Genomic DNA, 14,797 nt, shown 5'->3' with positions numbered 1-14,797 from the left:
GAATCAATGCACGTAGATTTTGATTGTAACTTCTTATATATCATGTTTATAACAAATAAAATGTCATACCAAATAACCATACCAAGTAAAAGTCTAAAACTTTCAGCTAAGTTACCTATACTTTCAGCTTCACTCTTAGATTTTGCATCATCACAAATGTTATGTAACTCTAATAAAGGACGTCGCACTTCAAGAGCTTAGAATCTAATAGCTTGAACACTTTTAATATGACTTTCCCAACGCATATTTGAAAAAGATTTGACAGTTAATCCTTTCACATTATCAAGCAAAATTTTTCATCTTTTAGGAGAACTTAAAATATATATATATATAGATATATATATATATATATATATATATATATATATATATATATATATATATATATATATATATATATATATATATATATATTAAGTATTGACATTGTATTGACATGACACAATACGGTACTGAAATCGTACGTGGATGAAGCAATTATGTTTTGTAAAGAATCAGAAAATCAAGGAGACGTAGAGTAGAGTGGCGGAAGTCTACAGAGGAGTGAGCAGATGAAGACTCTTGATTGAAGAATTAGAAGTCGCCTATGACTACTTGACATCAGCCATTGGGCAAAGCCCTAACGAGATGGAGTTTGTCGGATAGGTTTCTTCTTGTCTTGTCGCCAACCTCGATGTTGTTTGCTCCCGCCTTCCTTTGTCTCTCTCGTTTCAACTTTTTGTTTTATCTCGTTTCTCTTCCTCTCCATCGCTTTCTGATTTCTCAGGCTTCATGACTTTAATCTACTCACACCACTCGTTTCATGGGGAAGAAATTTACTTAACCTAATTCCTAAAAAAATATATATACATATACATGGGCTTCTAAAAATTTTGGCCCCCTAAAACTTTGGGCCCTGGGCAATCGCCCAGGACCGCCTGACCTCTAGGCCGGGGTTGTCTTTGAGTTTCGCATGCATTCGATTGTAATTACACTATGTTGTAAAACGTGATTGCCCAAAATAACGGTAATTTTACAAAAGGAGCATCTAAAATTTGTTATTGTCAAAAGCTACACTAAGGTTTTATTATTCACAAATAGCCCACCTCTTTTATATTTTATTCGTCCGTCTACAATTTACTTCATTAGTATTTTCCAAGGCATTTGACTCACATTTCAAAAAAAGATCGGATGCATAGAGTAACGTTGAGCCCCGTGCATACCTTACCTATTTCTATTTTACATGTAATAGTTTCATCACAAATGACACATTCAGGTGCGATTTCAACAAGAATATCCTTGTAATCATAGTAAGTTTGGTCACGCCCTCTCCTAATCCTAGTTCTAGAAGCAACTTGTAGCGTACAAAATCCAGTTCATGGGTTGTGAAATTTATCTAGGAATTGGTAATTACATGCTAACTTGCCCGATTTAATTAATGTTTTAACTATTAAATTAATGGGTTTGACCTAATTTGCAGCAAACAAAATTTCCCTAGCATTTTATTTAGTGTGTGGGGGGGGGGGGGGGGGGGGGTTGTCTTCTAAAAGGAGAGGAGGAATTCTAGGGTTTTCTTCAACCTTTGTGCCGTCACCTTGATTCTTAGAAAACCCTCGAGACAACGTCCCAAAAGTTTGAGAAATCGAAGAAGAATGTTGTTGGATCGTCACTCGTCACTCTCGTATGCCTCACTCGATTTTTCACACATTAATATGCAAAGACAAGATTTCTAACATTTATTTTTTGTACTATATGAATCATATTACATATGTTTTGAGGTTTGATGCATATGTTTTATTGTTAATGAATACACTCTTCAATTGTTGCGATGATTTGACGAAAGTTCTATTAACTTTTTTATTATAAATCTTGATGCTAGAATTTTTGAAAATCTACTGCTGACTTAGGGACGTTGGAAGGGGCTAAGGGGATGAGAGGGGGGTGTTGCTATGTCGAGAAAAGAGGGGCTGGAGTCGAGGGGGGGGGGGGGCCGAAGGCTGCATCGGATGGTAGTTGGGGCGAGAGGAGGTGGTCGCGACGTGGGGCTGTGCAAGGGAGGGTTCAACGAAGAGGGTTTGGGCTAGTGGGCTGGCCAAGAGTTGTAGGGGTCAAGAAGGGGTGATTTAGGTGGTGGTTCATGTTGAAGATAGGCTGGTCGATGGTTGAGTCGAGAGGATGTAAGCTTAAGGGATACAAAGAGGTTTGGGTGATGATTTTCTATTGTTCGAATCTAGAGGTTGTAGTTGGAGATGGGAGAGGTTGGATCAGTTCTGTAATAGCAGCTTGAGGTGCCATTAAGGGGTCTTGAGTCAAGGTTTAAAGTCCTAGATTGAGGGGTTAAGGTTCATGCTTATATGAGTATGTCTAGAGGTGGATGGAAGGGAGTTTGTTTTCTTTTATGAGTAAATGAGAGAGGCAGGCATCTTCCCTAAATTTTCAATGTCTAAGCACATTTAATGCATTTATTATGAGCTACTGGTATTTCATTTTTTAAAAAAGAAAGGAAATTTATAATTCTTTATTTTTATAATGATTTTGAACCATATCGGTTGTTTGTCGCAATTTGATGGGTAAGGAGTCGGCTTAGAGGATATCGAAATTCTTACTAAATCAGAGGAAAAAAAGGAGTTGTGGAATCCAACTTAGTGGATACCGATGAATGTAACCAAACCTAGTACTATGGTAAATGTCTGGTCAAACGATCAGAGGTTAAGGTAAAAAAGGGTCACATTCAATAATCTGAACTTCCTTAAATATATGATAATCCTAGTTGGCCTCAATGACTAGCCCTGGGGTGACCAACCTAACCCCACATAATTTTTCCATCAGCCACCAGGGTTTATCAAAAAGGGCTCGCGACGCGTGGCTAAGAAACCTAACATCTTTTAGTTGCGCGATCCATTTGGAGGAAAATTTCTACAAATTCGCTATAACTGGGGATCGAGTGAACTTTCTTAAATATGCTGAGGTATGAGGTTGATATTGAAAGTTAATATTTGATGTTATTCTATTAAAGTTAGAAGGCTTATGGGATTTAATGTCACCAAATTTTTAATTTTAAAATGCTCAAGGTATTTTCTTATAAATATATATTGAAAATCATGTGAATGTATGTTTACATCTTGCTATAAAATGTTGGTGCAGCGGGGTCGACAAGAGGGGGCGTGAATTGCCTGAAAATAAAAGTATATCCTCCTCTAGACTTTCAACTTAAAATAATAGCAACTATAAAAATAATGAAATAATAAAAAAGAAAAGGGAGACAGAAATTTAACTTGGTTATAACCAAGACGGTTGTTAATTCAAGGCGGTAGAACAACTCCACTAGAATGTCTCCTTCACTGTAGGCGGAGAGACCTTTTTACACACTAAATGAGCTCACAAATTGCTAGGAATTGTATGCTTGAATGAATATATAATTCTTAGGTCCAGGAGTCCTTTTATAGCCCCTGGAAAGTCTATCTCGAAGGTCCAAGGTGCCTCCAACAAGGGTTCAAGGTGCCTCCAATAGTTTGACCGGATAAAACTTTATCCGATTGTAAATGGTAAGTTTTACTGGGTCTGAGGTGTTGGGAGATTGTTGGTGCAATATTCCCCTGGTCAAGGTTGACCTAGTTTGACTAAGCTTGAATTGGGTCAAGCTCGAGTCTTAGTGTTTATGTTTTGATGGTTTGACAATACATGTTGACAATACATGTTGACGATACATGTAGACAACACATGGAGATTGCAGGTGCAATTATTCATGTGTGGAGATTGTGATGGAGAGTCAAGCAGGTCAACCTACTTGACTGGGAAATCCTGGTGAGTGAAGCCAGGTGAAAGTCCTAACTTGGAGGTTAGGCAGACTGGAAAGTCCTGGTGAGTGAAGCCAGGCAAATTGAAAGACCTATTGAGTGAAGCTAGCTAGGCAGAAGGAAATCCTGGTGAGTGAAGCCAGGTGAAAGACCTAGTGAGTGAAGCTAGGCAGAAGAGAAATCCTAGTGAGTGAAGCTAGGTGAAAGACCTGGTGAGTGAAGCCAGGCAGAAGAGAAGTCCTAGTGAGTGAAGCTAGGCAGAAGGGAAGTCCTAGTGAGTGAAGCTAGGCAGAAGGGAAGTCCTGGTGAGTGAAGCCAGGCACGGGGAAATTCAGATGGGTCAAGGTTGACCAGACATCTGGTGAAAGTCCAAGTAGGTCAAAGGGATTGACCGGATACTTGGCACTAGGAGGAAAGTCCAAGTGGGTCAAAGGGATTGACCAGACACTTGGTGAGAGAGTCCTAGCTGGTTAAGGGTAATTGGATGCTAGGTTTTATGTACCAACAAGTCATGGTTGACTGGATGTTGGTTTAGGGGGCTTTGGACTTGCTTTTGGGCAAAAACCAAGATCTGGATTGATCAGCCGATTGATCCAGCAGATCTGGATAGATCAGCCGATCAATTGGATCATGCCCAATCGATCAGCTGATCGATCGGGTGAGTCCCCACGAACAGAACCCCTTTGGATCGATCCGTGGATCGATCCAGAGGTCCCAATCGATCAGTGGATCGATTGGGAGCTGCTGTTTGTGCGCGATAAGCCCTAGATCGATCAACCGATCGATCTAGGCTATTCCAGAGAGCACAGAGGCACTCTGGATCGATCGGTTGATCGATCCAAAGCCTCCCCGATCGATTGGGAGCAATCCAATCGATCGGGATCCGACCGTTGGCGTCGTATTTAGCTGCAGGCGAGCGTTTCCTTCAGTAGTACACACACGATTCATCTCCGATCTTCACCAGCAACTCCACAGCCCTCTCTCAAGTTAATAAAATAAAAATTATTTACAATGATTTTTTCTATTTTTTTTAATGTAAACTCATCTATAGTATTATTAATTTTAAAATTGGCTAAAATATTATTGAAAAAATATTTTTTCAATAGATAAAATTATTAATTCATTCAATTTTAATTTTGAATTTTTTTTAATATTATATAATCCATTGCAATATTTAGATAATAATATATATTTTTTTATAAAATTAAGAAGATTTGTTGACATTAAAATCATTTGTAATATTTTTAATTCGGTAAACAAATCATTTAACTTAACCTATAATGAATTGTCAGGCTTAAAAGTGAATATCAGATTAGCACAATATTTTCTTAACTCATCATTATCCAATGATTTTAATGTTTTCAATCAAACAAAAAATTAAATATCTTTTCAAATATTTTCATTTCATCAAATCAATATTTCAAAGAAGAAATTACTATGCCTACAACAACCATAAAATAATCAATTCTAAAAGATTATTCAAATGATAGTGAAATTTCATTATCTTCTTTCTTATCAAATTATTATTGTTTTCTAAAAATACGATGTTTCATCGAAAATATTGGCTATATATTTATATCGGATGCAAGACTTTTAGCAATAGTCAAACCCGTTGTAAAACCATTGTTCCTATACTTTTCAAAATATGTTATTACACCATCTAATTGTTCTATAACAGAATCAATGCACATAGATTTTGATTGTAACTTCTTATATATCATGTTTATAACAAATAAAATGTCTTACCAAATAACCATACTAAGTAAAAATCTAAAACTTTCAGCTGACTTACCTATACTTTCAGCTTCACTCTTAGATTTTGCATCATCACAAATGTTATGTAACTCTAATAAAGGACTTCACACTTCAAGAGATTAAAATCTAATAGCTTGAACACTTTTAATATGACTTTCCCAACGCATATTTGAAAAAGATTTGACAGTTAATCCTTTTACATTATCAAGAAAAACTTTCCATCTTTTAGGAGAACTTGAAATATATATATATATATATATATATATATATATATGCGTTGGACTATTCCAAAAAAAGAAACGGTTTTAACACAAGAATGTGCCATATCACTAAGAGTCAAATTAAGACTGACAAGCACATGACATGTATAACATTCTTAGGTTTATTTCAAGCAACCTCTTTTGAACTCCATAGTGTTTTCCTTCATATTAGAACCATTATCATAACCTTGATCTTTAATATTTTCAATACTAAGGTCAAGTGATTTTAATACATTTTGTAATTCATTAAAAAGTCCAAAACCAGATGTATAATTAACTTTTAGAAACTCTAAAAACTACTCTTCTATTTGTACATTGCTAGATGACATATTGACACATCAAACTATGAAAGTCATTTGTTCTTGATGACTTATAACTATAGTACAATCAAGAATTACTAAAAAATATTTTGCCTTCTTAATTTTCTTAATGATAATACTTCTAACATTATCAGCTAAAAGATAAATCAACTCATTCTAAATTTTATGACCAAAATAATGATGATGAATTTTATGATTTTAAATGCGTCTAATATGATCTTGCATCACAACGTCAAATTCAACAATCATTTCAATCAACCCTAAAAAATTTCCATTACTTTCTTGATATAATTTCTCATTAGATCCCCAAAAAATCAAACAACGGTTAGAAAGATATTTTACAATTGCTAATATTCTGGTAAGAACTTTGTCTCCAACGCTCTCTTTCTTTAAAGATTTTTCATTGTAGATCTATATCAATTGTTTCATTTTTGTCTAATCTCATTTTTAATTCTTTCCAAGAGTTCATATTAGTTATATGTTCAATAAATTTTCATGTTCTTTAAGTCGTTCATTGATAAGTTTCCAATCTCTAAACTCATCATTTGCTAAAGAACTTCTATTGCTTTCAGATTTAAATAACTTATAACAAAAGTAATAAACTTTATCTACATGTTTACTGTATACCAACCACTTTCGGTCTCTTACCTCGCCATTACTTAACTTTTTAAAATAATGAGCACTTGAAAAATGATTAGGGTAGTGATCAAAAGGAAGTATGAGATTCATTTATCTTATAAACCCCTTTTTAACTAAAATATCACGTGCATTATTATCAAGATTATCCCAATTCCTTGGATCCTAGATATCAAGTGAAGGAATAAATTGTCGATCAATATTAGTATTCTCATTATCTACTACATTAATAACATTTTCACGCTCTTTTAAATTATCTCTATCCTCATTAACATCATGAATTTCACTAGACTCATCATTAACGTCATAAATTTCATTAGATTCATTGTTAACATCATGTATTTCTTTAAACTCATCTATATTATCTCTATTTAAATTTTCTATATTTTCATTAGAACTTGTTCACCTCTTTGCGATTCAGTTAATTGTTCTATTTTTTTTTCCTTTTTTCATAGTTAGAAATTTGTTTTTAGGCAACATATTATAATGCACAAAATCACAACAATTGCAAAACTATAATTTAATCAACTTAGTATAAAAGGAATAATAGCACCTGGATGAAGCAATTATGTTTTGTAAAGAATCAGAAAATCAAGGAGACGTAGAGTAGAGTGGTGGAAACAGAGGAGTGAGTAGATGAAGACTCTTGATTGAAGAATTAAAAGTCGCTTATGACTACTTGACATTAGCCATCGGGCAAAGCCCTAGCGAGGTGGAGTTTGTCGGATAGGTTTCTTCTTGTCTTGTCGCCAACCTCGATGTTGTCTGCTCTCGCCTTCCTTTGTCTCTCTCGTTTCAACTTTTTGTTTTATCTCGTCTCTCTTCCTCTCCATTGCTTTCTGATTTCTCAGGCTTGATGGCTTTAATCTACTCACACCACTCTCCACTACAACAAAAACTGCAAACGACAACACCCCTATGACAACGGTTTTAAGAGAAAGCGTTGCGTATTTGCTCAAAGACAACGATTTTTGCCAAAACCGTTGTCTTTGAACTCCCCATTAAATATAAAAGACAACGGTTTTAGCAAAAATGTTGTTATTGAGCGAATTTTTTTTAAAACGACAACACTTTTTACAACGGTTTTATAAACCGTTGTCTTTATCCGCGTTTTTAGCGGCTACGACAACAGTTTTGAAAAAAACCGTTGTAATTGAATTTGGTCATTTCCCCCCTTCATTGTTTTTCTTTCCCTCGTTGTTTTCTTTTCGGCGCCGTGTTTTCGCATTCCCAAACCTAAGCCATTTATCTTACCCTCTCCTCATACGACGTTGTACTCCTTCTCGTTTCTTGGTGAGCGGAGGCGTTCTCCAATGGGCTGCCGAAGATCCAGACACACAGGAGGGAGAAACCGGAGAACGGGATTTGCCACGACGACAGCGTGCCGCCGGTGAAGGTGAAGACCATCGATGAACTGCACTCCCTGCAGAAGAAGAGGTCGGCGCCGACCACCCCCATCAAGGACGGCGCGCAGCAGGGCAACGCTGCCTTCGCCACCATCTCAGAGGAGGAGCGCCAGAAGCTCCAGCTCCAATCCATCAGGTCAATATTTAATCTCCAAATAATCATCTCTTTCTCAATAATAAAAAAAGGGGGAAACATCCAGATTCCTTGCCGGATACTGGTGGCACACAACGACGCAGATTTGCTTGTTCTATGTGTGATTCAATGGCCACCACATCCTTCGCCTTCACCTTTGTTGCCATCAATAGCCGCTGTTGCTGTTGTACCACTTGCACACCCATCGGTTTCCTTTGTGTTTCCACTCTGCCGCCCCCGCCACCCCCTCATCAATTTCTACTGCAGAGTCTCCTAGACCCGCATACTTGATCCAACAAAAGTGTCGCATCGCTGGATTCAAAGGTCGGTTCCCTAATCCCCTCTATTGTAAGCGGGTGATCGATGGATTACTCTTGTTGCAAAGATCAAAACTTTCTGTCTGTTTTTAATGAGATTTAAGATGCTTTTGGGGTTTTCGTCTTTCGTATTTCCTCTTTTTGGTGGCTAATAATTTCTTCCCCCCCTTTTTGTGTGTGTGTTTATGTAGTTTTGCCTCTGTGCTGTTGTTGTAACCAGTCGTGGGATTTGTCTTATTTACTAGCTTTACAATTTGTTTCCTAACTAAAGCTATTTGGGAATGCATCTCTATAGCACTGTGGGCTTTTGGTATTGAAATATAACAAATTTGCTTCGCAACTATGGAATTTTGTTTCGAGATGAGTGAGCTTTCTAATTATGCAACCTCAGACTTCTACCACAATCATGCTGCCTAAAAGTTCATGATCTCTTGCTTTAACTTTTACCAATGGACAAGAATTGTTAGTGCTGTTAAATTTTTTAAACATAAAACATTCTACCATCTAACTTCAATTTTAACTGAAATTTCTATATTAACAGACTGGTGAAGCATACCAATCATAGTTTGGGTGCTTATCAAATAAACTATAGAATGGAAAGTGGAACGAGTAAAAGTAAGGTGAAGTGTCATGTGGGTAAATATGAGCTCGGACGCACAATTGGGGAAGGGGCATTTGCAAAAGTTAGGTTTGCAAAGAACATTGAGACTGGGAACTTGTTGCTATCAAGATCCTTGACAAAGAGAAGGTACTGAAGCACAATCTAGTAGAACAGGTATCTTCTAAATCATATTCACAATTTGAGATTCAAAATGCTGCATCTATAGATATATATATAAAGTTAATACAGCTGAACTGTGCTCGGAGGTGAAATACCAAACAACCAAAATACTAGTAGTAAAATCTGCTAATGTAAAGTGCTAAGTTTTTTTTTACTTTAAGTGCTAAGGAAAATATTGGACAAGTGGTCGTGCTTGATTTTTTTTTTTACTTTAAGATTTAGAGTGAAGATGTGTCTTTTTTTTCCACTCTCCGTCCATTTATCAGAATTTAAGGCAGCAGCAAAGTGTTGGACCCCGTGGTAGTTTTGATGTGATCAACCAAGTTAGTTAGGTCCTGCATTTTGTTTGAACCCGGTGTCTGAGTGTGCAGGAACTTAGGAGCACAGGAAGTCGAGCGGAAGACGTAGCTAGCGAGAAGGACGACACGGGAAGGGAGCCGACGGGCTCGGTGCGTCTGAAGGACGAGAGAGCTGCGGAAGAGTACTCCGGTGGAGCGAGAAGAACGTGCGCGGCGTTCGAGGGACGAGAAGCCGGACGGAAGCCTGCTCGAGGAAAAGGCCGGAAATTGAGTTCGGGTGAGCCCTATTCCAGTAGGCAGCAATCACCCAAGGAGCCGAACCGGAACAAGTCAACTGGAAGTTGACTTGTCAATGGTTCGGTCGACCGAACCCCTTCAGTATCCGAACCCAGCTGTTGGTGACACGTCAGAAGCCACGTCAAGCAGCCAACCGTTGGGGAGCTGATCGGTTGACCGAACCTTCTGATCGGTCGACCGAACCGAAGTCTATCCAGAGACCAAGTCGAGCAATCTGATCGGGCCAACTCAGCAGAAGATCGTTGGCAGATCGGTCGACCGAACAAAAGGATCGGTCGACCGAACCCAAGCTCGATCCACAGAGACTGCACCTGGATCGACCGAACCTGGGGATCGGTCGACCGATCCCTCTCAAGTCAAACTTGATCCCGAAGGATCAGGTGAACTGATAAGCTCGAGTACCCCTATATAAAGAGGGTCTCGGGTAGCTCTTGAGATATTGAAAATAATGAACGAAGACGAACGATCTTGAAATACAACTCATGTACTCTCATTTCCTAAGCAACAGTTCTGTGCTCTTCAAGTGTAAAAGGCTACTCCGCCTTCAGAGAAGGAGACTTCTTTTAGTGCACTCTTTTACTGTCTTGGATTAACAACCTTGTTGGTTGTAACCAAGTAAATAGCTGAGTCTTATATTTCTATTTATGTTAGTTCTGTTGAATTTCATAACTGTTGCTTTATTATTTAAGTTGAAAGCCTCGAGGAGGGTATAATTTTTATTGCAGACAATTCACCCCCCTCTTGTCGGCCTCCGCTGCACCAACACAAAGCCTTAAATTCTGTTCTTATATTTACGTCTATGCATTTCTTCCTCAGTGCTACTTCTTTTATTAGAAAAAAGAAATCATAGCAGGAGAGACTCCTACCTTATACTGTTATTTTGTTCATCTTCTCCCCCTTCGTCATAATATCTATACGTTTTCAGCCAACGCACCCAAAGACCAACCTTTTTGTAAGCTACAAGCCACGTGATTAAGGAGGTAATTCTATTGTGTTTACTTTCAACTCTACAATGGAGGCTACATAGATGTAAAATGGAAGAACTCATGTGGATTTCTCTTTTTAATGTTTTCCTTCTTTTAGTAGTGTTACAAAGATGATTGATGCAGAAGAGATATCCCAATTGTGGAGTCCATTTCTCAATTATCTCATCAAATTAGAGAAGGAGCTGAAATGCTTCATATGGTAGTGTTATTCAGTCATTCTAAGGCTTCAATTCTCTAGCTTCAGTGATAAGAATAATTTTCTTTTCATTTGAGAGTTTATTTAGAATGAAATAATATGTCTTATTATCGTTTATTTTCTTGCAGCAATGGTTTGCTTAGAACACCAAAATTATTACCTTGTAATCACATAGTTTGCAGGTATTTGTGTTCATTTGTGTGTTATTCCAAATCTGATGATAGATAATACTAAATACAAAGTCATTGCTCTGAGCGTATTCAGCGACTGTATTATCACTCCTTTAACCAGTGAACGTTCTATTTGCCTTTCTTGTCAAAACCCTTTTCGATACGAAGGTATAAATTTGTTACAATTAACAACTTTTACACAGCTCGAAATTATAAATCATTTCATGTGTTATCCTTTCTTCTAAATATTTGCAGACACTAGGCATGCTTTTCACGTAGAAAGGATGGTGAGCCTTTTTCAAGAGATGGATGCTGCTATTGGCAGCATTATTCAACATAGACCATCACCTAAAAATATGCTTATTATGCAAAATTCTCAACTTAGGATGAAACGTCCTAGTTTGTGATGTCTGTAGCTGCAACACACTCCAATAAATATTTCACTTGCAGGTGATAAACCACAAGGAGTACATAATGTACAAGATAAATCATGCCATTCACCCCTCTCCAAAAAAGTTTCACTTGTAGGAGATGAACCATCAGAAGTACATAATGGACAAGATAAACCAAGCCATTCGTGCCTCTCTAAAAAAGTTTCACTTGCAGGAGATGAACTGGCAGGAGTACATAATGCACAAGATAAACCAAGCCATTCACTCCTCTCTAAACTTGCAGGAGATAAACCAAGCCATTCACTCCTCTCTGAAACTGTGCCTGGTATGCAAAATTCTCAACTTAGGATGAAGCGTCCTAGCTTTTGATGTCTGTAGTTGCAACACACTAATAAATTTTCACTTGCAGGTGATAAACCAAGTCATTCACGCCTCACTATGCAAGCACATCTTCGTCCATTTATCACTTGCAGGCAAAAGTTTCTAGGAATTGATATGTTCCATTCCTTTAGTTGTATCACTTAGAAGAATCATCAAGGCAGGAGTAGGTAGAAAGTTAATTTAGATACTAACCTCACTATGCAAGTTATCGGGACTGCAACAAATGTGAATGCCTCTTCTTACTGTACACAATGCATTAGTAGCTGATTTTGTTTACATGCCTTGCAGTACCATTCGTGCTCTATTCGACATGAAGATCTACGCATTCTGTTGCTTGAAATAGCGGGTGAGCATCGATAACTCAGATTGCAGATTCAATAATTCAGTGATACTAATATGATCAAACTATCTTTTGGTTAAGACTTTTATAAAGATGCATAGAAACTGTTCTCATAGAATATTTTAAGGGTTTTTTTCGATATATTGTTCTTGATGATGCTTGTTTTTCTTTCTTTGTAGGTTGTTGTATCGACATCCAGAGCATAGGAAATCAATACTTCCATTTGCTTCCATTTGCTCAGTTAGTTGTCTCTCTTCCATTTGCTTTGTTTCTTAATTGAAGAGATAATTGTTATAACAATACTTCTAACAGATAACATTACTTGTTTCCTTGTGTAATTCTAATAGTCGGGTTCTCTAATTGTTTGTTTCCTTGAACCTTCCATAGATTGCTATTTTTTCTCTACAACACAGAGAATTTGTATTAAAGTTCGCATATATATATTTTGAATGTTGATAGTGAACTTAATTGATTTTAATTTCCTTGTCTGTTTTCAACATTTGCCTAGACAAGTTCTTGTCATTTTGTCAATCCTGCCTATAACTCAACAAGTTTGCATCATAAATCAATGTTTAGATGCATTTTCTGCAGGTTTAGTTAATTTCTTATTGCCACGAGTATCTTTTAAGAATATTTTTGACTGATTATTTAGAAACTCAATGGCAAGGTCAATGACATTCATTGATCTAATAGACAGGCACAGGCAGAGTAAACTTATTCTGCGAATTTAAATCTATGTGCATAAGTTTTCCAATGGAAGTTACCAAGACAACTCTAAGTTGGTTAAATTGCTTGTATTTTATTAGTTTGTATTGTATTAGTTTGTATTGCATTAGTTTGTATTGCATAAGTTACATTCTGAGACTATAAGTTGGTTACATTGCTTGTATTTTATGTAGATTTATATGAATAAATCTAATTCTGGAATTCTGGAAATGAGTGCTGTCCTGGAATTGTTTTATATTAGACCTATGCGAAATCATGGAATTACTTGTATTGCATAAGTTTGTATTTCATAAGTTAAATTTTGAGACTATAAGTTGGTTATATTGCTTGTATTTTATGTAGATTTATATGAATAAATCTAAATCAGAATTCTAGAATTTTGGTATTGATCGTTGTCATTGAATTGCTTTATATTAGAGCTATGTGAAATCCTGGAATTGCTTGTATTGCATAAGTTTGTATTGCATAAGTTAAATTATGAGACTATAAGTTAGTTATATTGCTTGTATTTTATGTAGATTTATATGAATAAATCTAAATAAGAATTCTGGAATTCTGGTATTGCTCGTTGTCATGGAATTGTTTTATATTAGAGCTATGCGAAATCCTGGAATTGCTTGTATTGCATAAGTTTGTATTGCATAAGTTTTATTTCTTAGACCATAAGTTGGTTATATTGTTTGTTTTTTATGTAGATTTATATGAATAAATCTAAATCTGGAATTGATAAGTTTTGTTTAATTTTTCTGTTGGAGGTACGTAACTTAGTCAATTCGTGTAGCTTGAGACTTTTGATGCAAGGAGTGAGCTTTGTTATGTTGTAAATTGCCTTGCTAATGTGTAAAAGTCATATGGAGAACAGTACTAGAAAACATGTGATTTATGCATGGTTTGATACTACTCATCTTGTATATGTGTGGCTACAAGATGAATTATATATGGATGTTTATTTTGGATTTAATTTAGTAAATATTTAGTTTTGTATTGGTGGTTTGCTTATAGTAAAATAAGATTGGTTGTTTGGTATTAATGAACATTAAAGACAACAGTTAAAAATGTTGTAAAAACTAGGTAAACCATAACGATTTTTTTTTGTAAAATGTGATAAAAGACAACGGTTTTATCCGTTGTAAAATATATTAAAACTATTGTAAAAAAAAAACAAAATGTGTCAAATATTTATCTACCACAACAGTTTATAACTGTTGTAAAAAATGTCTACCACAACGGTTTATTTCTGTTGTTGAAATTATCTACCACAACGATTTTAAAACGTTGTCGTATCCTTTGTAGCCAAATTTTGGGCATATAAACAACAACGGATAAAAATCGTTGTCAAATGTCTACAAAGACAACGGATTCAAAACCGTTGTCGTAGGACAATACATTCTACAACACTCTCAGTTACAACGGTTTTTTGACTCTACGACAACGGATACTATCCATTGTCGTTTGTAGTTTTTGTTGTAGTGCTCGTTTCATGGGGAAGAAATTTAATTAACCTAATTCCTAAAAAAATATATATACATATACATGGGCTTCTAAAAATTTTGGCCCCCCAAATCTTTGGGCCCTAGGCAGTCGCCCAGGACCGCCTGACCTCTAGGCGGGGGTTGTCTTCAAGTT

The sequence above is a fragment of the Zingiber officinale genome, chromosome 10A (assembly GCF_018446385.1).
Source record: "Zingiber officinale cultivar Zhangliang chromosome 10A, Zo_v1.1, whole genome shotgun sequence".
Taxonomy (NCBI): domain Eukaryota; kingdom Viridiplantae; phylum Streptophyta; class Magnoliopsida; order Zingiberales; family Zingiberaceae; genus Zingiber; species Zingiber officinale.
The sequence above is the reverse complement of the archived record's forward strand: the minus strand, read 5'-3'. Positions refer to the sequence as shown.